General features: G+C 43.8%; 1 protein-coding gene and 1 pseudogene across 1 annotated transcript in view; both read left to right on the top strand.

The window, feature by feature from the left end:
* LOC126094274 (uncharacterized) overlaps positions 1-26,825 on the top strand; it is a 285,093-nt gene that overhangs the window by 23,941 nt on the left and 234,327 nt on the right. The gene's annotated exons all lie outside the window — the stretch shown is intronic.
* LOC126098962 (5S ribosomal RNA) lies at positions 18,532-18,649 on the top strand (annotated as a pseudogene).

Here is a 26,825-nt window from a genome sequence, read left to right as displayed (position 1 = left end):
GTGACATACGCGGTAATATTTAAGAGAAATCGTACGTTTTCTACCTTTTTTCGGCAAGTGTCAGCTTTTAGCACGCATAAAAATCAGACTCCAATTAAGAAAAAAATTTCATTTGCACAGTATAAGATACAACCTTGTTCTGTTTACAGGCGGATTTTCGTTATTTTTTGATTACTCGTTGCATCACTTTAATGTCATACGCAAGACGCTGTGATTGAGCTTACCGTTGTAGCTGTTGCGACGGCGAAGGCACTGGTGTCAAACTTGAACTTTTGTTGTTTGCATCATATGTATTTACTAGTGAATACTATTTGTTAGTTAAGAGTTTGTATAGCAATTGTGTTAGCAGCTGCAATATATGTGAGGCTGTGGTGGAGCGTAGTTGTCATACCAGCGCGCCGCCACTGTTGTAATGCGCCATAAGCGAAGAACGGCAACTTTTTAGTCGCATTCCAGTGCAGCATTGCCGCGTCCAGTTTTTGTTGCGAGTAGAGAGAAATAATATGGGAAATTCTAATAAATGCTCGATATGCAAGCAGCTCTCAATACATGAACATCTGTATAGCATATGTCAACGGTAAGCAGAAAATTCGATTAGCTCGAAAAAATTTTGCAGTAAAGAATACTGACTGAAATAAACGCTACCTTAATCGCTTTCGCTGCTAGTTGAAGTGTCGCTGCTGCTATCGCAGTCGTCTATTTGGAACAGCAACGGTTCTCTTGCTATGTCGAGACAGTGCGCTCTTCGTGCATAACTGTTTTCAAGTTTGCGTCCATGACTCACTGAATTCCTCCAGAACCTTTGGGGAACATTTTAGAGAGTGGAGAGACACAGCTAAAGGGTATGATTTATATTAAAATTCTTGTTCTCCTTTGCTACCAAGTTCTTGACAAATGCCCGTATAAGTTCAATGGCGTTCAATTCACAGTGCACAACAGACAACCACATACGTTTAATTTCCTTGTCCACTGATCGCAATATACTCCAAAAGGTATTCCTGCGCCCTGAAGTGCGATCGTGCGTGTTACAGTAGACCAGCTTTAGTAAATTCCTCATATGTTGTGGCACCAGATGAAAGTTCTAGATTATTGCTTTCCATCTATTCAGTACCAGAGTCCTTTCTCAATTTCGTCGGTGGATTTCGTGATACTGGATTTATCATCAAGTGATAAGGCGCCTAATCTAAAACAATCGCAGATCTGTTTGGTAATTTTTCGAGATTTTAGAATGGCAATTTGCACCTCCTGTTTGCTCAATAAAACATAAGCCAGCCTTTTGCACTAACCCATCTTCGATCCCAATGTGGCACATTATAAGTCCTTTTCCAGAACCGGACGGTGTTTGAATACCTTCTTTGCAGCCACTCTTGAACACTTCCTCTCTGATAACCGTATACATTTACTGACACACAAGGCACTTTTTATTCGTACCAACCAAACTTCCTGGAATCATTTACACCACACCAACTGTCGACAGCGTAGTAAATATACCAACCAAACTTTCTGGAATCATTTACACCACACCAACTATCGACAGCGTAGTAAATAGTTCATCCAGTGTTGGGCAAGTACTTTATTTACCGCAGGAACTGGTCTCTCTTTACTGCTCCTTGGTTGTTTTCCATCAGCACAAGTTTTTTGTTGCATTTTTTGTGCCTAAGGCCCAATTTCCAAATAGCATGCCAAAGGGTTGTTTCCTGAAAATCTTCTACTTCCGTCTTCAACTTTTCCAACACGGCTGCCACGGATGGAAACTGCTTTTCCTCGTAGAAGTCGTAGTTTTTTCATCTTATGACTCCCTGTGTAAACTCGTCCAATACAAACGTCTCTCGCCTGCCAGAACTCTTTTTTTTTGTGACACAAAACACGAAAATTCTCTACATTCTCTCGAATTTCGCTTCACTGTACTTTCACTAATACCGAGACATTCAGAAGTTCTCTTTACTGGCTGTGATACGGAGCTGCTTGCGCCCTTTTCTTTTTCGGTCTGAGCCCTATGATTCTTTCCGTTGTGCGAAATCTTGCAAAGGCATTACGGAATATTAACGTCACAACAAGCCTGGCCTGGAATGGTTGTCAATGTATGAAACTGGTATTTCAGTGTGCCCATATTTGGCAGCAACTCGAATAACACAAAGGAACAAAATTAACGTACTGTGACGCTTGCTTTAGTGGTACTTTCGATTGAAAAGTTTATACCAGGTAAATTTCCAGTACTTGAGAAACGAAATGACCTAGTGGTTAAAAAATGGACTTGTGTTTTGCTTCAAACACCTGCAAGGATACACAGGTACTCTTTATTTACAGAATACGAGGCTGCCGTCTTCCTCACCCGTACTTGTGCAGTGTGAAACTCTACTGTGTATCCTTCGACTTCGACGCCGAAGAGATACTAACTTCTAGTCTTCGTTCATCAGTTCTTTCGTTTGTGGAAAGATCATCCTTCTGTCACTCATGGCATACAAAAGCATGCCCGAACACAACAATCCTTGCCTTTGATATTTCTCTCAATACCATAGATAACAACTTCAATACAGCAAAATATTCTCTGAATTGTAATTAATTAAATTATTGTCCTTCACACGTTCGAGTTCAGAAACCGTACAGTTCGGAAAGTTAATTATAAGCCGATGCAGTGGTTATGCAGTTTCGTCTAAATTAGTTTACCTTCTTCGGAATTTAATTAAGTAATGGATTACTAACGGCACACCGAAGAAAGCCGACCTCGTGGTCTGTAATTACGTTGAGTGAGTGACTACGCCTTAGGAAATGAGCTATAGGCCATCAATCACTTTGGCTCTGTAGGAAGCTATTCCTGCAGCGACAGTTTAGACAACACTGAACGACGTAAACTGTACAACGTTGCATGGTTTTTTCATTAGGTCAGCAAACAATATCATGACCAAACACAAAGCCATACGCGTGAAACATCAGAAAACTAGAAATACTATTTCTACAACTTTCTCAGCAAGTGCGCTTAAAATTCGCTCGCTTTTCCTTGGCTACAACGAAATAGAAGTTCCGTAGGTAAATCAGACATTGAGCTGTTCAGATAATCAGCAGTGGTGAACAGAAACATTGCAACAACAAGAAGGAATAGTCAGAAATGAAAAGTACTTAGAAAAAAACATGAACAAAGGAGATTCGAACACATGTTTGAAGTTTCATGCTAGAGCGTAAACATAATGCCAAAATATGACGTCTTTCGAGCATATAGCGAAATGCAGTAAAACTTCGTAAATATAAAAACACAAAATCAGAAGACGTGTGATGTGCTAACCAGTTTCGATCCGATAATACTATTTGTTGACAGTAATTGACAGCAGACACTGTACCTGAATATCTACCTCAATACTCGGATGGTGGTGACCTACCCTGGTTTAACAGGTACCATATCAGATTAACTAAGCTAAGGGAGGGCGACATGTTCTGCGAGAAAAGGCTGCAACGTTCCAGGCGTTGTACTTCTAGAATATGAGTGAACCGAGGAGGGTGCTTCACGAAAACCGTGTCTTGGATACCTGTAACTATTCAGACTTCTAATCTGCTGTTCGGAAAACGCCCTTATTATAATAGCCCACCCTGAAAACAATACTCGAGGAACATCATCGGGGCGGCTGTTGTAGTTCTGGTGTGGCGCCGCGGAAGCGCGTATTGAGGAGGCGGTACACGCTCTCCAACCAGAGGGCGCAGCTTTGTGATGAGCATTCCATCACATCGCTCAGTTAGGATGGTCACAGCTCAGCCCACTCCAGCCCTCACATGCCGGAGCTTTTCTAACAAAAATTTCCGATGGCCAACTCTTTCTTAGTGTTTTATCTTCTTGTATGACCTAGTTATCGAGTGTAATGTTTATAACAGCAACCTACGAGGGTCACTCCAAAAGAAATGCACACTATTTTTGTAAAAATACGGTTTTCATTCTCCATGTGTGAAAGTTTTACAGTGTGTAGGTACATCCTTCCCGCTTGTTTTCAAACTTAGTTCAACCTGTTCCCATGAGTGGCGCCGTCTCAGCAAGATGGCTGCTACACTTGACGTTCGTCAGAAGCAACGTGCTGTCATAGAATTCCCGTGCTGTGAAAACGAGACAGTGGGAAACATCCACAAGAGGTTAAAAAAGGTGTATGGAGATGCTGCTGTCGATAGCAGTACAGTTAGTCGGTGGGCAAGCAGGTTACGTGATGAAAGTGGGCACGGCAATATTGAGGACTGTCCTCGCAGCGGCAGGCCCTCCTACTGCACACACTCCAGACAATGTGCAGAGAGTTAACGAATTAGTGACTGCTGACAGACGCATCACAGTGAACGAATTGCCACGCTGCGTTGGGATAGGGGAAGGAAGTGTTTGCAGAATACTCAAAGTGTTGGCGTTAAAAAAGGTTTGTGCCAGGTGGGTTCCCAGGATGTTGACAGTGGCTCGCAAAGAAACAAGAAAAACGGTATGCAGCGAACTTTTGGAACAGTACGAGAATGGTGGAGATGAATTTCTTGGAAGAATTGTGACAGGTGATGAAACATGGCTCCATCATTTTCCACCAGAGACGAAGAGGTAATCAATGGAGTGCCAACATGCAAATTCACCCAAGAAAAAAAAAAAATCCGAAACCACACCTTCTGCTGGAAAAGTTATGGCTACGGTGTTTTTCGATTCCAAAGGACTCTTGCTTGTGGACATCATGCCAAGTGGAACCACCATAAATTCTGATGCATATGTGACGACACTGAAGAAACTTCGAGCCCGACTGAGTCGCGTTCGACCATATCGGCAAAAGCAGGATGTTTTGCTGTTGCACGACAATGCACGGCCACATGTTAGTCAAAAAACCATGGAAGCGATCACAAAACTCATATGGACAACACTGAAACACCCTCCTTACAGTCCTGACCTGGCTCCACGTGTCTGTCATCTCTTTGGGAAACAGAAAGACTCTCTTCGTGGAACAAGGTTTGAAGATGATGACTCCCTTGTGCACGCTGCCAATAGTGGCTCCAACAGGTTGATCCAGAATTTTACCGTGCGGGTATACAGGCGCTGTTTCCAAGATGGCGTAAGGCAGTTGAGAGGGATGGAAATTACGTGGAGAAATTAAAATATTGTTCCTAAAGGATGTCTCTACACACTGTAAAACTTTCAAACATGTAGAATAAAATATGGGTCTAAAAAATTAGTGTGCATTTCTTTTGGTGTGACCCTCGTATAACAGAATTGAGACCGACTGGGACACTAGGGTGCAAAAAATCATCTAGAGAGGGCAATATGTAGAAAATTTGTGCAATGTTATGTAAACGTCGCAATCTTCAAATTCCGGAGCAGTAGAGATGAGACTCAAAGAAAAGTTATCCTCAACCTGAAGGTTTCTAATAGCAACAATACCTTATTAGGCATGATTGTATTGGATCATTGAACAGATTTTGCCAGCCGAATAAAGGGATCCTACAGTTAAATGAGGTTACCGAACCACGGTGCAGCTTGACATAGACTGGCGTCAGAACTGAAAAAAGCTCAGAGGATCATAGGATCAAATGAGGAACGAAATATGGAGCTTTGGACGCCCTTACTCTATGAGGCACCTAGCCACACATTTGAGACTCATTAGACTTCAAATGAGGATTAGCCTTCCGTTAGTGAAATAGGGTTTTGCGAATTAATGGTTTATAAATGTTACATGCTAGGTAAGTACTATCGTATCTGATTTATGTTTGTTCCTACGTAAGGGTAAAAAATATCGGAAAGAGCACTGAACCTAGTAGTTGTATGAGATCATACTGTAGGAAGACATTAGGAAAAATTAACAAGAATAGGTAGACCATCATTTAAAGACATTTCTATTAAATGTGTTCTGAGTCAGAAGCCGCTAGGTAATAATTATTTAAGATTTCATTCAAACCCTTCGGTTACTTGTCTTTTCACGGTGCGGTGCCAGGATCGGGGGGGGGGGAGCTTGTGGGAGGGGGGCGGGTTGCTACATTGTGCAATGGGGAACACAGATTTTCAAGGAGTAATGCTTTCTTTGGTGTTGTGATGTAGCGACATTGTAGTCCTCATCGCTGCCTCCCGGAATTTTCGAAGCGGAACGCGCATTTTCTCTGGAGGGAGCACTATCTTGCTCTAAACGTCAACAATGTCCCAGCGTTACCGGTCACGCGCCGAGCTGGTGTGTAGATAGAGACTAGAGTCGTTGTTGGGCTTCAACACGGAGCGGTCGAGCGCAACGCAGCAGCGCCGCGAATAAACAGTATGAAGAAACTGCTAGAAACTATAATTAATAGTTGAAAGTGTTAGCGCCGGTTTATAGGAGAAAAGTGTAGCAATTCTCTTACTTCGCAAAAACGCGTACAGGATTAGTTGTGAGATTTATGGTTGAAACAGTTCGTTAATTAGTAACTTTTGTGGACGAACATGTTGCTAGTAGAACGTACATGAAATCCTTCTGTGATCAGTGATCACCTGTTTAGTGAATGGGAAAATGCTATGTAGAAATGATTACTTCATTATGGATGTAAAACGAGGTTAACTGTTCAGCACAAGACTGGATGAGTTTAGGCACTGATAGGGAAGTGTTTCACGTGCTAAAGGGACTACAAAACCAAGTAATTTGGCTTGTGCTATTATTACTTCAGAGCGACATTTTCTGCTTTTCAGCTGTACGACTTTTAATATTTGGAAAGTATACGAGACACGTATTTTTATTGGACACATGGTCAGGTTTATTTAGTAACGAAGCGTGTCCTGCATGTAAAGCTTCCACACACAAGTCCGGTAGCCGAACAATAACTAAAACAACTGAAGGAATGGAGATTTGCATCTGTCGCCGTGACCAGGACAGTAATTTTACAGACCAAGGACCCTTCAGACTAAAGAAATCAATAAAAGAAAATATTTATAAAGGCAGTAAAAATTACCTGTTTAGCAGTATATTCTGTAAAGTTATTACATTCTGATGTACCTGCATACTGTGGTCTGCAACTGCACGGAAAGCTTCGTGCATTTCCGTACATGTCATCACGCGGTACTTCACTGTTTGTTATACGTTTACTACTAGCTACTGGGCTCTGATTTGCAGCAAAACATTCTGTCGCGCCACGCTGCCACAGCGTGTTGATTCGCTTCTGTTTATAAGCAGTGCCGTTCGACTCAACTGCATAGCCAACATTGTTACTGTGAAGTTCGTTTGTTAAACGGGTATCACTGCTTTCACTTGAACCTCGACACGGTCTGTACACTCTGTATCTTTCGTATATAATGAATTTTGTAACTGAGAATGTTTGTTCTTAGTTTCTTCGGTAAATTTTTTCTCTGCGTCTTTATTAACATCGATTACAAGCCCTTCGAATTTTTCGGTTAATGTGTCTACTTTTTCTTTCACTGCCAAGTGACCAGTTTTCAAAGTTTCAAACTGTGTGTGCCGGCCGCGGTGGTCTCGCGGTTCTAGGCGCTCAGTCCGGAGCCGCGCGACTGCTACGGTCGCAGGTTCGAATCCTGCCTCTGGCATGGATGTGTGTGATGTCCTTAGGTTAGTTAGGTTTAAGTAGTTCTAAGTTCTAGGGGACTGATGAGCACAGATGTTAAGTCCCATAGTGCTCAGAGCCATTTTTTCAAACTGTGTGGACAAGGATTGCGCTAGTTCTGGCAAGTCCTTATACGCATCCTTTAACTCCTTGAACACTTATTTTATTTAAGCCTTCATCCAAAGTTTCTGTACCTCGGCTACTAATGTTTCCTTTCTGCGTTTTTCTAATGCCCATTCACGTTCTTTATCACGCTCCTCAAGCTTGCGCAATTCCGCAAATGGGCGAGGAAAAGGCGAACATACAGGTACACTATGTTGCCTGTCTACTTTACGTTCGTTAATCTTAACTATAAATTATCTGTGTCAGATTCATGCAAAACTTCTGTCGCAGTTAAGCCTTGGTTAAATTGCTGGTCTATCTGCTTGTTTCTTTTATCCATAGTTTAGTCACACTTAAAACAACAAGTAATTAAGACAAAATACACAAATTTCTACACAAAGAAAAGAAAACAACACTAATACGTGAACAACACAATACAGGTAAGTGAGTTATTATTGTACAATCATTAAGGATTACAATACATGTACCAGATACCTCCTGTACGTACACCTTTGCCACTATACTGCGATCGGAATTGTACACTGCCGTCTGTACTGGGTATTTATTAATCTTTTGGTTTCAATATTCCTATCAGTTTATGCTGTTTCTTCCCACATGTGGTCTCGTTCAATAGCCATGAAAAAAACATAAATATACGTAATTAATACACCATGTGATGTTATCACATACAGTAGTGCACATTTATCTGTTATAAGAAATTTAGCTGCCCCATGTTGGGCGCCAGTGTTTTAATGTCTCTTAAAATGTTATTGTTAATGAGAAAATGTTTTAATGATTATTGATTATTACTTTTGGTTATTACTTAGCTTTTTAGGTTTACCGTAGTTGAAGTTCATTAATAGAAACTGCGGCTGATGTATTTTCGTTGAGTTCGATCCTACATACGTAACGTGCCGTTTACTAACATGCTACAGGATTATTTCACTGAGCCTTGAAATGAATTATTGCAATTATTAATACTTTCTGCATTAGCTAACATAAGAGCACGATTTTAAAATCAGCCACATCTGTGGCTAGTCGTAACACACTACGTCGTAGACAGACATTATAACCCAGAATTCCATGTGAAATCTCTCGCCGAAATTGAACAGCAAACAGTTTCGATTAACTACAGTCATCATTTAGTTGCTCTCATACTATTTAGCAGAGAAAATAATTGTAACGGTTCTTCGTTACACGTAGACAGGCCAGCATCACAAAAAACTATTTGAGTCCACTTAACGTGGAAAAAACGATAAAATAATGGCTGCGTCAGGTCCGCCTAGTCCTGTGAAAGGAAGTATTAATATTCATCAAATGAAATGGAAATTGCGAATAATTCAGAATGGAAAGACGACAGTGAAAATTTGTGCCGGACCGGCCCTCGAACCCGCCGGATTTCCTGCTTATGGCGAGCGGTCGCTTTACCGTTTGGCTATCCGTGCACGAGTCACGGCCACACCCAAACTTGCATGCGTGCAAGTCCAAATAAACTTTGCATCGTAATCAGAATAACACAAGCCCTGCAATATCGTATTTATCTATCGATACCGGACAAGCGACTTTCAAGTACAACGTCGAACCTGCGCGGGAATATACGTAATGGATGTACGAGTACGGGTCGTTGACGCATGGTTGACGACATATGGAAGTTTGGGTGTGGCCGTTAGTCGTGCACGGATAGCCAAATCGCCGGCACGGTAGCTCAGCGTGTTCGGTCAGAGGGCTGCATGCTCTCTGTAATAATTTAAAAAAATTAAAAAAAGCTGAGTCAAGGAATCAACGATCAACTTGAACGAATGTCTTGTGACGTCCGCCCAGACCGGCACGAACTATATCGAACAAAATGAGGGAAAAAAATGGTAAGACGACCGCTGACGATAAGCGGGAAATCCAGGTTTTAGAGTCCCGGCCCAGCACAAATTTTCACTGTCGTCATTCCATTCTACAGCGGATGTTAGTCCTTATTCGCAATTGCGAATTCATTTGATGTGTTTCGTTACGGCTGTGGTCGCTGCAGTGAGTGTTCTTTTGGACGTGCAAGCATTTACGAAGGAACTTTGCATTGTAATCAGAATAACACAGGCACTGCAATCGGTATTACTGTTTGTCGGGCTGATATGAGGGCTGCTGGAAAGAAAAAGGTTAAATCCAATTCCATCGCTTAATGGCGGCGATCTGGTCGATCAGGCGCTGCTAGATTGTTTTGCCGTCGGCCTGCTGTGAATGCTGAAATAAAACAGGTATTTGACAGAGGGCACACAAAACTGTGGAATAAAGGTATAAAATAGAATAACTAGTTTTAAACATTTATCAGTTTTAACAGTTAACTCATTACATATGCGGCAACAGACTTGATATGGCTAATTAAACAAGAGAGATGACGAACAAGAGAAGGGGAGCGTATATTGTCTCCTCTATATATCTATTTATTAAAAAATCATAGATAACTATTCTCATTAATACAGTTACCATAAATTGTCTGTATGACGCATATTGTCTGTGATTCAGTATATTAATAGATTTTACAAAATTAATTATTTTTGATAAGGGGTTTTCATGACAACATAAGGGGACGCCATAAATTGAAAGATTATTTAGGTAACATAGAGCAGGGATTTATTAAATAATCGTAACATTAGGACATGACAATATACTCTTCTTCCATTTCACAACACATTTTCGCGCGATACTTTTTTTTTCTTTTCTGAAAAACCTTCCTTCGAAGCTCTGAAATGAATAGTACTAACATCTTATCCTCTTTCTGAGCTCAACATCTCGTCCCTTATAGAGGGACTGAACTTTTCAGAGTATCAGATTAGAAGCTTCGATAGCCAAAAAAGAAACCAAACAGCATCGTCATGGTATTGATGTCAGCAGATAGTGTGTGTGTGTGTGTGTGTGTGAGTATGTAGTTGTGCAGTGACTGTTGTGGGGAACTGAATGAACAGTGTAGTTCCAGCTTCTTGCATTAAATATCTTATTTGTAATGATGTGCAAACAAAACTGTATTCTATGCTAGAGATAAACCGAATGAGGCTGCGGTGTTTAAATAGACTGGTCTTCTAATCCGATTTATGTTTTCCGTGGTTTCCAAAAATTACGTCAGGCAAATGCAGGAATGTTTCGTACTTTAAGGTCACGGCCCCACCCTTGTCTAACTAGATCTGTAAGTGTGTAAATGCCTGTAACATGAATTATGATTTTTTTTGTTCTTAAATTGCAAATCTTTGTAAAAATGATCCACAGATGAATAAGAGACAACAACAACTGCTACTACTACTACTACTACTACTATAGCTACTAAGATAAATCCCTCTTCAGTTTTCAGTACGATTCTCGTCGCACATTAGTTTGGGTGGGAAGTGGTAATCGCTATAGTCATAGGAAGAACGTGAAAACAGACCAGTTTGGTGATAGTAGAGCCCTTCTGGGATACAGAAGCAGCACCTAGCTTTAAATTTTTGTTGGTGATCGAAAGCTGCAGAGTCGAGGTACTGACACCATAATTGTGACTGGTCCAGGCGCTATCTCGCCGGACAACGACGCCCGTCCGCACTGAAGTGCTGAGGTTACGGAATTTTTCGTGAATCGGCTGGTAGCGACTTGTGAGGGTCTCCTGCCATGCTTACAGGTGAAAATGGCCAACGGTACTGGAGCTGGAAGAGGAAGAAATTCCGACAGTACATAGAGCGGAACAGCCAGGGCTGGCAAATCCTGAAGGAAAAGCCTGTTCGTTTGGAAGCGGTGAGGTCACAACCCTGTCACCATGCTCATTGCCCGTAACACAACCAGGACAATCGAAAATCACAAGCTTCAAACTGTATCAGGTTTGTAGTTCGCTAAGTCGAGAGCTAAATGCGTGATGATGATGATGATGATGATGATGATGATGAAAGATAATCAAGCAAGGACGGGTCAGCGAGGTCCTCGAATGCATCGGAAAGACAAACAATCTGTCAGCCGCCCCCAAGGCATCTCCCATTCCTCTGTACCTTTATTTGTCAGGAGTGGCATCAATTGTCAGTAGAGCTCTCGAACCACCTCACACATAGCATGCTACGTCATTATCAAATACGTGTGGTTACACTTTAAACTGTTTTGTTGTTTTCCAAGAAAATTTTTAGAAAATTTGCCTCCTTTAAAAATATCAGATCTGTTTCCGATTTTTTTTCTCATTGTGTGTTTTGAACACTGTCCTGTGCTGGATATTTTGTTCTGTAGGTTATCCAGTTCAGAAAATATTCTTGTTTTATGCTTTGCTTTACGTTTGCATTGTGACAGAGACCTTTGTATAACGGCATCCACAATTACAACAGACAAAGTTACGTGTAATGCCCATTTTCGTTACTTTATGTATGGTCACTTCATAAAAATTGATTCATATTGTAATCAAGGTATCACCTCTTTACTGTTAGGAAATACATCTTCGCATCTAGAAGGTCAAAGCGTGAAGTGTGTGAAGGAAATAGACACTGGATGTGATCAAGCAGAATCGCAGCCCCCAACAAACGTACAACAGTGTTGTACAGACTGTCAGAAGAAAAACAACCTCACACTTTTAATTCCACACAGCAGCACAGCCATAGGCAATAGTTTTAATCATTATTCATTGCTAGATGGGCATTCTGTTAGTAAAAGGGTGAATGGCCTTTCACACCATGATGCACAAATTTTAACACTAAAAGGCTTTTGTACTCAAATAAATGTCCCATACAATTACAAACTAAGTAGGAAAGTTAATCCAACAGCACCAGAGAGTTTCTTAAACCTTGTCAAGGAACGAGAGTGGCAGGCTTTTTATAGTGCTGATAATATAGATGATAAACATAATGCTTTCCTTAACACATTTCTCATGCTCTTTGAGTGTTGCTTTCCATTACATCGTTTTAAAAAGGGTACTAGCAGTAATAGGCAGCCCGGGTGGCTGACTAGTGGGATAAGGATATCGTGTAAAACAAAGCGGGAATTATATCAAAATGTAAGAAGTAGGTCACAATCAAGCTGCAGTAGACCATTACAAACAGTATTGTAAGGTGCTTAGAAATGTTATTAGGAAGGCAAAGAGTCTGCAAATAGAATAGCTAATTCACAGAATAAAATTAAAACGATTTGGCGAGTTGTGAAGAAGAGTGTGGTCAGCAGAACAAGGTTAACGATATAATGTCAGTTCGTAGTAAAAATATTTCTGTTACTGATAAATCAGATATATGTACAGTATTTAACCATCATTTTCTGAACATTGCTGGTGAATTAAATAAAAATTTAGTTTCTACGGGAACTTCCTTGGCAAATGCCTTTCCGAGATTGGTGTCTGAAATGCTCCTCTGTGATACAGACAAGGGGGAGACTTAGTCAATAATTAAATCACTGAAGACAGGACTCGCATGGTTACGATGGAGTGCCTAGCAGAATATTAAAGTACCGTGCTGCATAGGCCTAAAATTGTCTACATTATCCCTTTCTTTTTATAACGTGGCTTTACTACTGAGTACTTTAATCGTTCAGTTTCGTGAACGACTAAAGTACTCAGAGTAAAGCCACTTTATAAAAAGAGAAAAAGGGATAATGTAGACAATTTTAGACCTATTTCTATGCCATCAGTGCTTGCTAAAGTTATTGAAAAGGCTGTGTATGTAAGGATAATTGATCATTTTATATAACACGACTTGCTATCAAACGTACAGTTCAGCTTTAGAAGTCGTTTAACAACTGAAAATGCTATATTCTCTTTTGTCTGCGAGGTACCGGATGGGTTAAACAAAATGTTCTTCCGAACGTTGGACCATTATGGAATACGCGGAGTAGCTCACAATTGGTTCACCTCTCACTTTAACAACACACAGCAAAAGGTCATTATTCACAATGTTGAGAATGGCTGTGATGAGGGGTCTGAGTGGGGTATGGTCAAGAGGGTGTTGCGCCAGGGATCAGTGTTGGGGCCACTCCTGTTCCTACGGTCGCAGGTTCGAATCCTGCATCGGGCATGGATGTGTGTAATGTCCTTAGGTTAGTTAGCTTTAAGTAGTTCTAAGTCTAGGGGACTGATGACCTCAGATGTTAAGTCCCATAGTGCTTGGAGCCATTTTTTGAACAAAAGCTGACGTTTTCATTTCGCAGAATGGGCATATGATTAGTGAAACTGAACAGTTCAAATTTCTAGGTGTTCAGATAGTAAACTGTCGTGGAAAGCCCACGTTCAGGATCTTGTTCGAAGACTTAATGCTGCCATTTTTATTATTCGAACAGTATCTGAAATGAGTGATCGTTCGACACGAAAATTAGTCTACTTTGCTTATTTTCATTCGCTTTGTCGTATGGTATTATATTTTAGGGTAACTATTACCATTCTAATTGCATATTTTTGGCTGAGAAACGGGCGGTTCAGGCAATAAGTGGTGTAAGTTCACGAACCTCTTGTCGACCACTGTTCATGAGTCTGGATATTTTAACATCGGTCTCTCAATATGTATTTTCCTTACTGTCATGTCTTGTTAACAGTATTAGCTTCTTCCCAAGAATAAGCAGCTTTCACTCAGTTAATACTCGGCAGAAATTGAACCTACATTTGGATCGCAGTTTCTTAACTCCTGTGCAGAAAGGTGTGTAGTATGCCGCTGCATCCATTTTCAATAAGCTACCACACGAATTCAAAAATCTTAGCAGTAATCAGCGCGCTTTGAAATCAAAACTGAAGAGTTTCCTCATGGGTCACTCCTTCTATTCTGTCGAGGAGTTCCTTGAAAAATTAGGCTGATTCTTGTTGTATTATTGATTGCGTTTCCTTAAACTTATGGACTGACTTTTTTCGAGTTCATAAACATTTTATTTTTATCTGTTATTACTTTTATGTTGTAATTTCATGTACCGACACGTTCCATGACCTTGGAGATTTGCTCCTCAAGTTGGTGCTACGTAACTTGACGTGTAAATAAATAAATAAAGTCACTGTTTAAAGTAAACGACCTTGTTCTGCTAATTGCGTTTGGAAATATGCATATCGATGATGTGTTTGTGTGTAATTTCTCTTAGATATTTACCATAATCATGTCAGTCATTAAGCCAAACTCCCATCATTCATCAGGTAAACAAAGTGCATTCGATAGAAGTAAGGAGAGGCCGAATGGTGACACCGCTGTGTGAAGTCAGGATAGCAGTTGCGAACCTGTGAAACGTCTTCAACATCAGTAAGATATTATTCACAATGTTTACAAGTCGTTCTTCCGTATCAGCCTTGGCTGATGCTTCATTCAGCTCTGTGTTGGATTCTAGCTGACATCCGGCAGGTCAGCTCAGCGTTTGCAAGTCTAGGCGAGCAGTTAGCGATATCGTCGCCGCGGTATGTTGCGGCGACCAGGAACATCCACCGGCCAGGGCGAAGGTGGCCTCGTGCTGGCTGCTGGAGTGTCCTCGGTCCCACTTCAAATTCTATGAAGACCCTTGATGGCCCATCAGCGGTGTACCTGGTGTCGGTAGTCATGTGGTGGTCAGTTTATCTCCTCTCTACCCCCCCCCCCCCTTTTAGGTTCCAGTGCCCGGGGTCGCCTGGATGTTGAATAGGAACGTGGACCCCAAGGGGCCCTGTTGCTGGCTTCTGAGTTTAATTTCAGTGCTGGCAGCACACTGTGATGTGGTACTGTCTAAAGACAGTCAGTTTCTCCATTAGTAGATTGTAGGTGGCGAGCAGCAGGAAGTTCATCAGCTGAAGACCGTCATCTCTAATGTATCTTCGGCTAGTTCACAGAATGTGCTGAAGCATCTATGACATAGATTCATTACAGTATCGCAATCATGGAACCGAGGGCTATACTGTGATCCCAATGATTAACTCATAATAGCTGGAAGGCTGTAGTATTTAGGAGCCGTCTTGAAGCTACGACGTGAGGCTTGGTTTGTAATGACCGCATGCGTGTTCCTTATTTGCTATATTTGCTTAACAAGGTGTTAATTGATTTGTCAGTTCCTCCCTGCTTGTTCTCATGTGAGGGATGCAGTTTCTAGCACAATACCTTGTGAGCTAACGAATGTGCTTTCCTCGCTTCCTTTGGTTTCCTATTGCAGTCTTTGTTCTGCTGATTTCATATTCTCATTCGACCTACGGTCTCATAATGTGTCTAGGGGCTCACCCGCTCGCAACATAACGGCTCTCTTCTTGCACCAGTCCCTGTCTCTGGCATGGCTTGATTTTGTCTGTGGGACTGTTAATGAGTTTTGATAAAAATTTCTAATTTCCTGCAGCTTACTAATCTGTGCCGTAAAATAAGTAAAGAAGCTTGAAGTAATTATCGGAGCTATCAAGGTTGCATCAGATTGTATAGAGGCTCGGAGTGGCGTTACTCGCCCGGTACAAATCCAATAAGAAGTGACATTTCTCCAGTTACGTTCACAGCAACACCAACCAGTTGAGCGTTTAGGACGGTCGCTGCTGGAGAATAAGGCTGAAACATCCTCTTGGTGGCATAGGAGCCAAACTATATTACGGAACAGTTATGACGACGAGTCAGAAAGTGAAGCTGTTTTTTGAAAAAAGGAACGGTATTGCAAGTAACATCATACCACTAAATAGTTTCCCTCAACGTCTCCTGACAAGCTTCCGAATTCAGTCCTGAAAAAGCTAAGCCATCGATCGCATTCAGTCTTGCACCTCCTCCACAAGAAACACGTCATCCGACGAAAACTTGAGTTCGCTTATGCTCCTACATCGGATTTTTCCCGATATCGTAGAACTGGAGAACTGAATTACTTTGTATCGAGACGGGAATGGAATCAATATTTTTAATTTCTTTAAATGAATTTTAACAGTTAAAAATCAAGCTCTTCCGGATGTTCAACACCCGTCGCCCGCTGTATGATGACGGGAAGCGAACGCCGTTTCGGTCCTGGCGGAGCTCTGGACCTTGGCTGACCCCCCACGAAGACCTCCCGCAAGATCGGGTGTTTGGACTTCAATGCTGGCCAAATGTGCAACATGATGCCGGCCTGGATGGCCGAGCGGTTCTAGGCGCCTCAGTCCGGAACCGCGCTGCTGCTACGGCCGCAGGTTCGAATCCTGCCTCGGGCATGGATGTGTGTGCTGTCCTTAGGTTAGTTAAGTTTAAGTAGTTCTAAGTTCTAGGGGACTGATGACCACAGCTGTTAAGTTCCATAGTGCTCAGAGCCATTTGAACCATTTGAACCTTAGGTTAGTTAGGTTTAAGTAGCTCTAAGTCTAGGGGACTGATGACCTCAGATGTTAAGTCCCAGAGTGCTCAGAGCCATTTGAACCATTTTTTCAACATGATGCGACAGGGTTCCTGAGACTAAGACCACAATCACTACCTCCGTCCTGGAAGTAAGTTAGCGCAAGCTTAGCAGTAGGCTTAACAGCTTAAGCTTCCAAGGAACAGTCAAATTTTTATTGGCCCTTTTTAGCTCCAATGGGTGTGGCCCCTGCCCGAAGCTCAAGTACTTAGCCACACGATAAGCGTGAATATCACAAAACAAGGAACAAGAAATGGCGGTAGGCATCTTCAGTACTAGGGTAAGGTTTAAACCATCAAACACACAAATGACAGGCAAAACAGTCAAGCTCTAGCTACAACGTTCGTACAACTTAAACTTAACAGTGGCTAAGCGCATGATGACCAACATAAGCTAACAAGGCCCAGCTTTAGATACAAGCCTTTTAAAACTTACTACAACAACCTTAATACTGGCCAAGCTCAATGACCACTACACTCAAACAATAAGCTACTGTCATCCAGACGCGCCGTACGCCCACAGGGCCACAAGTGCAATGCGATAGCTTAACCTTGACGGGGCGTAGCCAAGCAAGCGAGGCCGACTCCTGGCCAGGCTGTAGCCGTGCGGACACTATAAGGCACTGCGCAAAACAATGCTAAATACACCCGTGTGACCGTAACCAGCTCATCAGTTGCGGTCAAGCTCTCTTACTCAGAATTTACTAACTGCGGTGTTGCTCCACTTTACTATTCTACAGAAACAAAGCGCGCTACTTCAAAGAAAAATCTCTGCAATATAACCGGCCCAAAGGGCAACATACAAACTTTAGAGCCAATGCAAACGAACAATACAACGGATGCGCTGACCATACAACGTCCTGCACTGCCACAGTATTGACCACACAACGCAGCACAGGGACGTCTATTAATTCCACGGTCCAAGCTTAGGTTTTAAAAAAACACAACGTACCAACGCGACGGACCATTTTGGGTTACTTTACTACGGTGGACATGCGTTTTTAATTCTCCTTAGCAACACGACGGTTATCAAGCACAGCTGTTGTCGGAGCCAGCCCTTGCAATAACTCTCAAAGGCCGCACCATAAAACAAGACAAGGAAATAAACAAGTCGCACACAGTTGAAGAATAGCACTAACAATTCGCAGTCGTACCGACACCTTAATACGATGGGAAACTTCACCAAGAAGCTAAGCAACCAACGAAGCTGTCTTAGTTCTCGCAGTCAACCACCTTGGCAACACCACACAGCTTCTTATCGTGGGCGTGGCCTGTCGACGTTGTCTTCTTAAGCTAGAAATAAACGTTACAACTACGCTATTCAACACTTAATCGAACCCTGCTGGCAGGCGCGTTGGATAGCCGCGCGGTCTGGCGCCTTACCACGATTCGCGCGGCTCCCTCCATCGGAGGTTGGAATCCTCCAAAAATAGTTCAAATGGCTCTAAGCACTATGGGACTTAACATCGGAGGTCATCAGTTCCCTAGACTTTGAACTACTTAAACCTAATTAACCTAACTAAGGACATCACACACATCCATGCCCGAGGCCGGATTCGAACCTGCGACTGTAGGAGCAGTGCGGTTCCGGACTGAAGCGCCTACAACCGCTCGGCCACAGCGGCTGGCTCGAGTCCTCCCTCGGGCACGAGTGTTTGTGTTGTCCTTAGCGTAAGCTGGCAACGGCCTTGCCGCAGTGGATACACCGGTTCCCGTGAGATCACCGAAGTTAAGCGCTGTCGGGCGTGGTCGGCACTTGGATGGGTGACCATCCAGGCCGCCATGCGTTGTTACCATTTTTCGGGATGCACTCAGCCTCGTGATGCCAATTGATGAGCTACTCGACCGAATAGTAGCGGTTTCGGTCAAGAATACCATCATACGGACCGGGAGAGCGGTGGGCTGACCCCACGCCCCTCCTATCCGCATCCTCCACTGAGGATGACACGGCGGTCGGGTGGTCCCGTTAAGGCCATTCGTGGCCTGAAGACGGAGTGCTTTTAGCGTAAGTTAGTGTAAGTAGTGTGTAAACTTAGGGAGCGATGGCGTCAGCAGTTTGGTCCCATAGGAACTTACATTTTCCTTCCTTCCTTCCTTGAAGAAACGCAACGGGAACGATCAACCGAGTCTAACCACAAGTCTTGGCTACGAATTAATAACAAAAACGATGAACAGCAACGCAGAACTAAACCACCACGGACGTATTTCAACACTGCCGCGGAGCTTAACGCCAACGGACGTACTTGCCGTCGGCAGCCACGACCCTGGCCAACCCAACTCTGCCTCGTCGCTGCGCGACGCTGCAGCTGTGAACACCAGGAGTCAAGAACTGAGCCCCGGCCTAGCTTACACTAACTACTGCACACTGTCACCTTTGACGCCGCTAGAGCCACCGCACCGTCATTCGATTACGTAGGCACAACCAACATTCCGTGGAATACTCAGGAACTGCGATAGGACCGCAGTGGCGTGAAATGCAAATTGCCGGACGAGAAAACCAACCGGCATAGGATCAAAAAGATGGAAATCTCTTGGATATAGCTCGGGACTTCGTGGTCGGAGCTTCAACAACTCAAAGCCAAAATTTTGAATGCAATGGATTGCTTTCCCTGCTGTATTTGGATGGACATTTTTGTAAACCAAAAGCACTCCTTCTGACATCTCCCCTCCCTTTCCTCTTCGTTTTCATTTCGGGTTTCAGATCTCGCAGCAGATCTCTGTTTCACCTTTAGGAGTGTAATGAATCAACAGTGGACCTTTCATGTCCCAAAAGACTGTCATAATTCATTTTCCTGCAGGAGCTTGGCTTTCGAGATTTTTCCGCTGCATGTGAAAATGGATATTTCCATACTATCCTCTGCCGCTTATTCCGTAGTTCGCTGTGATGGATCCATTTCTCATGAACGGTTACTGTGTCGTTGAAAAAGTCTTCTCCTTCCCTTTCCAAACGATTTCCAGACGTTCATGTTTCTGTTTGTCTGTCAGTTTATGTGGCAAGCAACGTGCAGTAGATTCACGGACGCTTGAAAATTCTGACCGTAGGTATTTTTAGCTCACGCACAGTGTCACTAATCCTGGCATGAATATCATCATGAGCCATACTCCCAATTGTCTCTGTGTTCCTGTACGTTTTCCAAGTGGATGGCCTGGATTTTAACATCGGAATTTTAATATTTTACAACGATCGCTGTTTGTTTTCCATTGAAAGAATGCTTCCTAAATTTTTAAAGGGCTTTCTTCAGATTTAACTGTTTCAGTCAACGTTGAAAAATAGAAGACATGAAAACAGTGTAATAGACCCAATAATATTTGTTAAATGTGGTGTCAGTGTTAATTCGCTTGATAATCAGTATTATGCGTAAAACAGAGATTTAATTTCTCTTGTTACCATCGAGGTTCATCGTACGCCATCCTCACTTGCAGTCAGATTGCCCAGGGTGGATGAGGTTTCAATTCTAATTTTTTATACTGCTCTTGGCTGCAGTCCTCCAAAAGCGGTCAGCTGCCTGTAGGCGAAAAGAAGTAAAGACGGGGTTGTTTGGACTGTTGACCATTGTCTCAAAGTAGCTAACTCTTGCGGACGTGGAGATGGGACGGTGAACACTGCGCAAACTGCCTTTGTTTGCCGTTTCGAGCGTCGCCGTGCTTTTGTCCTTGGTGTACAGGTTCACTGGAGGATTAATTTTGCGCGCAGCCATGGAGGAGGTCTATTAACGTAAAGTTTGTCGTGTGCGGCTGGGGCGGCCTGAAATGTGTCAGTGCGCTGCGTATCGACTCGACTCGGCGGCGTGAGTGGCTCCGCGTGGTACGGCAGTGTGGCGGGTCGATGGCCGGGACGCCAGAGAGGACGGCGACAGCTGCAGCTGCTGCACCTGCAGCTGCGGCTGGCTGGAGGCAGCCGAGAAGCGCAGCTGCATTGCAGGCGGCTGCCCTGTGGTATGCTGTGCTAATGTTTGCGAATCGTACCGAATGTGAGAGCTCTCAAGTTTGTGGAACGGTCAGAAATTTAAAATTGTGCACTTCGCAAGACGCAGCAAAATTCCTTGACTACAAGACCACAGATCCACATAGTTATTTGTCACCTCGGATAAATACCTGCGTGTATCAAATTTTTGCAATATGAAATGTGTTTGGCAACGGCCTTGCCGCAGTGGCTACACCGGTTCCCGTGAGATCACCGGAGTTAAGCGCTGTCGGGCGTCGTCGGCACTTTGATGGGTGACCATCCAGGCCGCCATGCGCTGTTGCCATATTTCGGGGTGCACTCAGCCTCGTGATGCCAATTGAGGAGCTACTCGACCGAATAGTAGCGGCTTCGGTCAAGAAAACCATCATAACGACCGGGAGAGCGGTGTGCTGACCCCACGCCCCTCCTATCCGCATCCTCCACCGAGGATGACACGGCGGTCGGCTGGTCCCGGTAGGCCACTCGTGGCCTGAAGACGGAGTGCTTTTTTTTATGAAATGTGTTTATCACATTGATCTAGACGCAGGGGCAGCAAGTGGCAGAGCTGAGTTCATTTATAGTGTATTGGGAAAGTGTAATCAGTGTACAAAGGAAACTGCTTGCAAAAATCTCCTACAACCCATCTTAGAATATTTTCAAATGTGTAGGACCCGTACCACATAGCACTGTCAGGGGATATTAAACGTGGACAAAGTTGGGCAGCACGTACGGTCACATGTTTCACGGAGATGCCGAAAAACCTGAAATGGAGCACGCTTGAAGATAGGCTCCAACCATCCCACGAAAGGGTACTTAGCAAACTTTCAAAAAACAGTGTTAAATATACCTAAATACAATGACGGAAAAAATGGCAGCACCAAGAAGTATTTGATCGACATAAACGAAAGGTGATAGGTGTGTTTTTGTGCCTGAAAGGTGATGTCTATTCAAATTCCGCGCCAGGCACATAAGAGTGAGGCTAGCAGCGACACTATGAGGATGCAAATCAGGTTTCGTTTGAATACACGCTATAACGCTACTAAGCGTTAGTTATATTTGAGATTAGACGTGATGAAAGATGTTGGTCAGGAATGCCTTTAAGGCGACTGGACTCGCTTTCGGGAGGACGATTGCTCAATCCCGCGTCCGGCCATCCTGATTTAGGTTTTCCGTGATTTCCCTAAATCGTTTCAGGCAAATGCCGGGATGGTTCCTTAGAAAGGGCACGGCCGATTTCCTTCCCCATCCTTCCGTAATCCGAGCTTGTGCTCCGTCTCTAATGACCTCGTTGTCGACGGGACGTTAAACAGTAATCTCCTCCCTCCTTTAAGGCGACTAACATGCCATTATCAAGACCTCGCTGAGTTTGAAAGAGGTCGTTTAGTAGAGCTACGAGATGCTGGATGTACATTCTGCAACATTGCAGAAAGACGTGGCAGGAATGAAGCCACTCTACGACTGCTGGCAGCGCTGGTTACGAGAATGTACGGTGGCAAGAAGACCGGGCCCCGGACGGCCACGTGACGCTACCGAGAGGGAAGACCATCGTGCTCGGCCCATGGCTCTGGAGCATCATACGAGGGGCGTTTGAAAAGTCCGAGCAAAAATAAAAACTACTTACTTGTTTGGGGTAAACCTTTTTTATTTTTCGACATAGTCTCCTTTTAGACTTATACACTTCGTCCAACGCTGTTCTAATTCGTTGATCCCTTCCGAATAATAGGAATTGTCAAAGACTGCAAAATAGCTATTAGTTGCTGCAATCACCTCCTGGTTTGAATGAAATCTTTGTCCCGCCAGCCATTTCCTCAAAATCAGGAACAAATAGTAGTCCGAGGGAGCCAAGTCTGGAAATAGGGGGGATGTGAAACGAGTTGGAATCCTGTTTCCATTAATTTTGCAACCACAACTGCCGAGGAGTGTGCTGCTGCGTTGTCGTGATGGAAAAGAACTTTTTTGCTGTCCAATCGCCGACATTTTTCTTGCAGCTCGGTTTTCAAACGAATAGTAGTGGATCCATGTTTCATCCGGAGTGACGAAACGACGCTTAAAGTGCTGCGGATTCTTCCTGATCAGCTGCAAACCATCCTTGCAACACTTCACACGACTCCGCTTTTGATCAAGCGTGAGCAATCGCGGTACCCATCTAGCGGATAGCTTTCTCATGTCCAAATGTTTATGCAAAATATTATGTACCCGTTCATTCGAGATGCCCACAGCACTAGCAATCTCATGCACCTCAACTATTGTGTCATCTATCACCATATCATGGATTTCATTAATAATTTCTGGGGTCGAACCTCCACAAGGCGTCCGGAACGTTCAGCATGACTTGTGCCCACACGACTAACTTGGGAGCAGAATCGGAAAGTACGAGGGCTGTTCGGAAAGTAAGGTCCGATCAGTCGCGAAATGAAAACTACAGTGAAAATCAAAATTTTTTTATTCGAACAGTTAACCACACCTTCCACCTTCCTGTCTAAACAGTCTCACCGACTTGGACATTTGTCTTGGCGTTGTACAAACTTCCCAATACCCTCACCACAGAAAGCAGCCGCTTGTGCTTTCCGCTAGTTCTCAACGCTGGTCTGCCTTTCGTTGTTTGTTCCAAAATGTTGTCGTCGTAGCTAGCGGTTCATGTGAGCAGATATGAACATTGGAGGGAGCCAATTAAGGGCTGTATTGTGGGTGATCAAACACTTTCCATCGAAAACGCTGCAGGGAGCGTCTTCATTGCCCCTGAAGAATGCGGCTGAAAATTGTCTTGAAGAAAGAAACTCATGACATTTATGTTATGTGGGTTGTATAGATTCAGGCGAAATCTCTCACCAGATACACGTACTTGGCGGGAGACACTGTTGTTTTAAGCATTTCTACGTCACGTTCAGACTGCTGGAGTTCTATATGAAGATAGTACAGAGATGACTGTCATCACTGAACAATGTATCCGCCACAGAGGTAAGAGGTAAAAAAATAGACGTCACAAACTTGAAGCCGCCATCCGCCATCTTATATAGCCCAAAACATTATGGTTCAAATGGCTCTGAGCACTATGGGACTCAACTTCTGAGGTCATTAGTCCCCTAGAACTTAGAACTAGTTAAACTTAACTAACCCAAGGACATCACACACATCCATGCCCGAGGCAGGATTCGAACCTGCGACCGTAGCGGTCTCGCGGTTCCAAACTGCAGCGCCTAGAACCGCACGGCCACTTCGGCCGGCCCCAAAACATTAGGTTCACCGCATTTATACCTCCTTGGTTGGCCGCAGTGAAACTTCCCTGTGATGTCACTCTGGTCCAGTTTCGACCGTTGGGAACATCTGTCGACTTTTGTCGTCGTATCGCAAATAGCATCCGGTGCTTTGATTGTGGGGAAACATAGTTGTTTAATCAAAAATGGCAGCTTGCGTTTGCGGGTGTACTAATCGATCCGATCGTGATCTAAAGTTTAAAGGAATCACATTTCGTTCGTAAGTGGATACGTCCAAGCAATATTTTCTTTTGTATATACGAATTATGGTTGCGCTGTGTACTTTTATTCTTTTCATTGCCTTCCAAACCGCAAACGCTCCGACATCCGAGCCACACTGTATCAAAGGCCTACTCCCCGCACAACACACGGCTACGTGACCTCCCTGGTTGTTGGTGCAGCATCTCATGCCCTAAATTCTTCCCACTGATAATACTCATTTTCAGATTTCCTCCTTCTTTAAAAAAAGTTGTGGCTAGAGCAGCCGGAGACAGAGGTCATGCGTGTTTGAGTTATATATATATATATATATATATATATATATATATATATATATATATATATATATATACTCCTGGAAATTGAAATAAGAACACCGTGAATTCATTGTCCAACTTTATTGACACATTCCTGGGGTCAGATACATCACATGATCACACTGACAGAACCACAGGCACATAGACACAGGCAACAGAGCATGCACAATGTCGGCACTAGTACAGTGTATATCCACCTTTCGCAGCAATGCAGGCTGCTATTCTCCCATGGAGACAATCGTAGAGATGCTGGATGTAGTCCTGTGGAACGGCTTGCCATGCCATTTCCACCTGGCGCCTCAGTAGGACCAGCGTTCGTGCTGGACGTGCAGACCGCGTGAGACGACGCTTCATCCAGTCCCAAACATGCTCAATGGGGGACAGATCCGGAGATCTTGCTGGCCATGGTAGTTGACTTACACCTTCTAGAGCACGTTGGGTGGCACGGGATACATGCGGACGTGCATTGTCCTGTTGGAACAGCAAGTTCCCTTGCCGGTCTAGGAATGGTAGAACGATGGGTTCGATGACGGTTTGGATGTACCGTGCACTATTCAGTGTCCCCTCGACGATCACCAGTGGTGTACGGCCAGTGTAGGAGATCGCTCCCCACACCATGATGCCGGGTGTTGGCCCTGTGTGCCTCGGTCGTATGCAGTCCTGATTGTGGCGCTCACCTGCACGGCGCCAAACACGCATACGATCATCATTGGCACCAAGGCAGAAGCGACTCTCATCGCTGAAGACGACACGTCTCCATTCGTCCCTCCATTCACGCCTGTCGCGACACCACTGGAGGCGGGCTGCACGATGTTGGGGCGTGAGCGGAAGACGGCCTAACGGTGTGCGGGACCGTAGCCCAGCTTCATGAGGACGGTTGCGAATGGTCCTCGCCGATACCCCAGGAGCAACAGTGTCCCTAATTTGCTGGGAAGTGGCGGTGCGGTCCCCTACGGCACTGCGTAGGATCCTACGGTCTTGGCGTGCATCCGTGCGTCGCTGCGGTCCGGTCCCAGGTCGACGGGCACGTGCACCTTCCGCCGACCACTGGCGACAACATCGATGTACTGTGGAGACCTCACGCCCCACGTGTTGAGCAATTCGGCGGTACGTCCACCCGGCCTCCCGCGTGTCCACTATACGCCCTCGCTCAAAGTCCGTCAACTGCACATACGGTTCACGTCCACGCTGTCGCGGCATGCTACCGGTGTTGAATACTGCGATGGAGCTCCGTATGCCACGGCAAACTGGCTGACACTGACGGCGGCGGTGCACAAATGCTGCGCAGCTAGCGCCATTCGACGGCCAACACCGCGGTTCCTGGTGTGTCCGCTGTGCCGTGCGTGTGATCATTGCTTGTACAGCCCTCTCGCAGTGTCCGGAGCAAGTATGGTGGGTCTGACACACCGGTGTCAATGTGTTCTTTTTTCCATTTCCAGGAGTATATATATATATATATATATATATATATATATATATATATGTGTGTGTGTGTGTGTGTGTGTGTGTGTGTGTGTGCTGCTCGTCGTGTGAATATCAATCTGACCGTTTCCCAAAATAGTTATTCCCTTGTGAAGTTCGTTGTAAATAATCCACTGCACTTCAACAGAAACAATTTTGTACATAATTACAATAACAGAAAAAATGGCGTTCATTATGCCACATTAAGGTTGGTTGAAGCACAAATAGGGATTCACAACGCTGCAACCAAAAGTTTTGATCCGTTACCCAGTGATATAAAATGTAAGGCAGGCAGCAAAGTAAACTTTGAAACTAAGCTTTAAACAGCTCTCTTTGACAACTCTTCTTGTTCTGCAGAAGACTATCTATTATTGTAGTGTGTAAATGGTTATGACTAGCAATTACTAACATCTGTCTGTCTTTAATATAAAAAAACCTTGTAAATGACTTGCATGGAGGCATAGTTACCAAAAAATGGATGTTAATATAAAATGACTCATTCCACGTAATTAAGATATATCCTGTATATGATATGTGGTACGTAAAACTAACTATTGGTATACAACAAAGCATGGTATGGACTTCTATACTTTGAAAACTTGAAAATGAAGTTCAAAAGTAAAATGAAGCAGATGATCAAAGAAGACATATAATACATCCGTGCTAAAAAAAAAATTACGTACATAAATGTTAAAACAAAATATCCATCTTACAGGGTCTAAGTGTTTGACACCACTTCCTTATTACATACATAGTATTGCACAATGCTGGAACA

This window comes from Schistocerca cancellata, chromosome 1 (assembly GCF_023864275.1).
Source record: "Schistocerca cancellata isolate TAMUIC-IGC-003103 chromosome 1, iqSchCanc2.1, whole genome shotgun sequence".
Lineage (NCBI taxonomy): Eukaryota > Metazoa > Arthropoda > Insecta > Orthoptera > Acrididae > Schistocerca > Schistocerca cancellata.
Note: the sequence above shows the minus strand (reverse complement) of the source record. Positions and strands in the feature narration are given on the sequence as shown.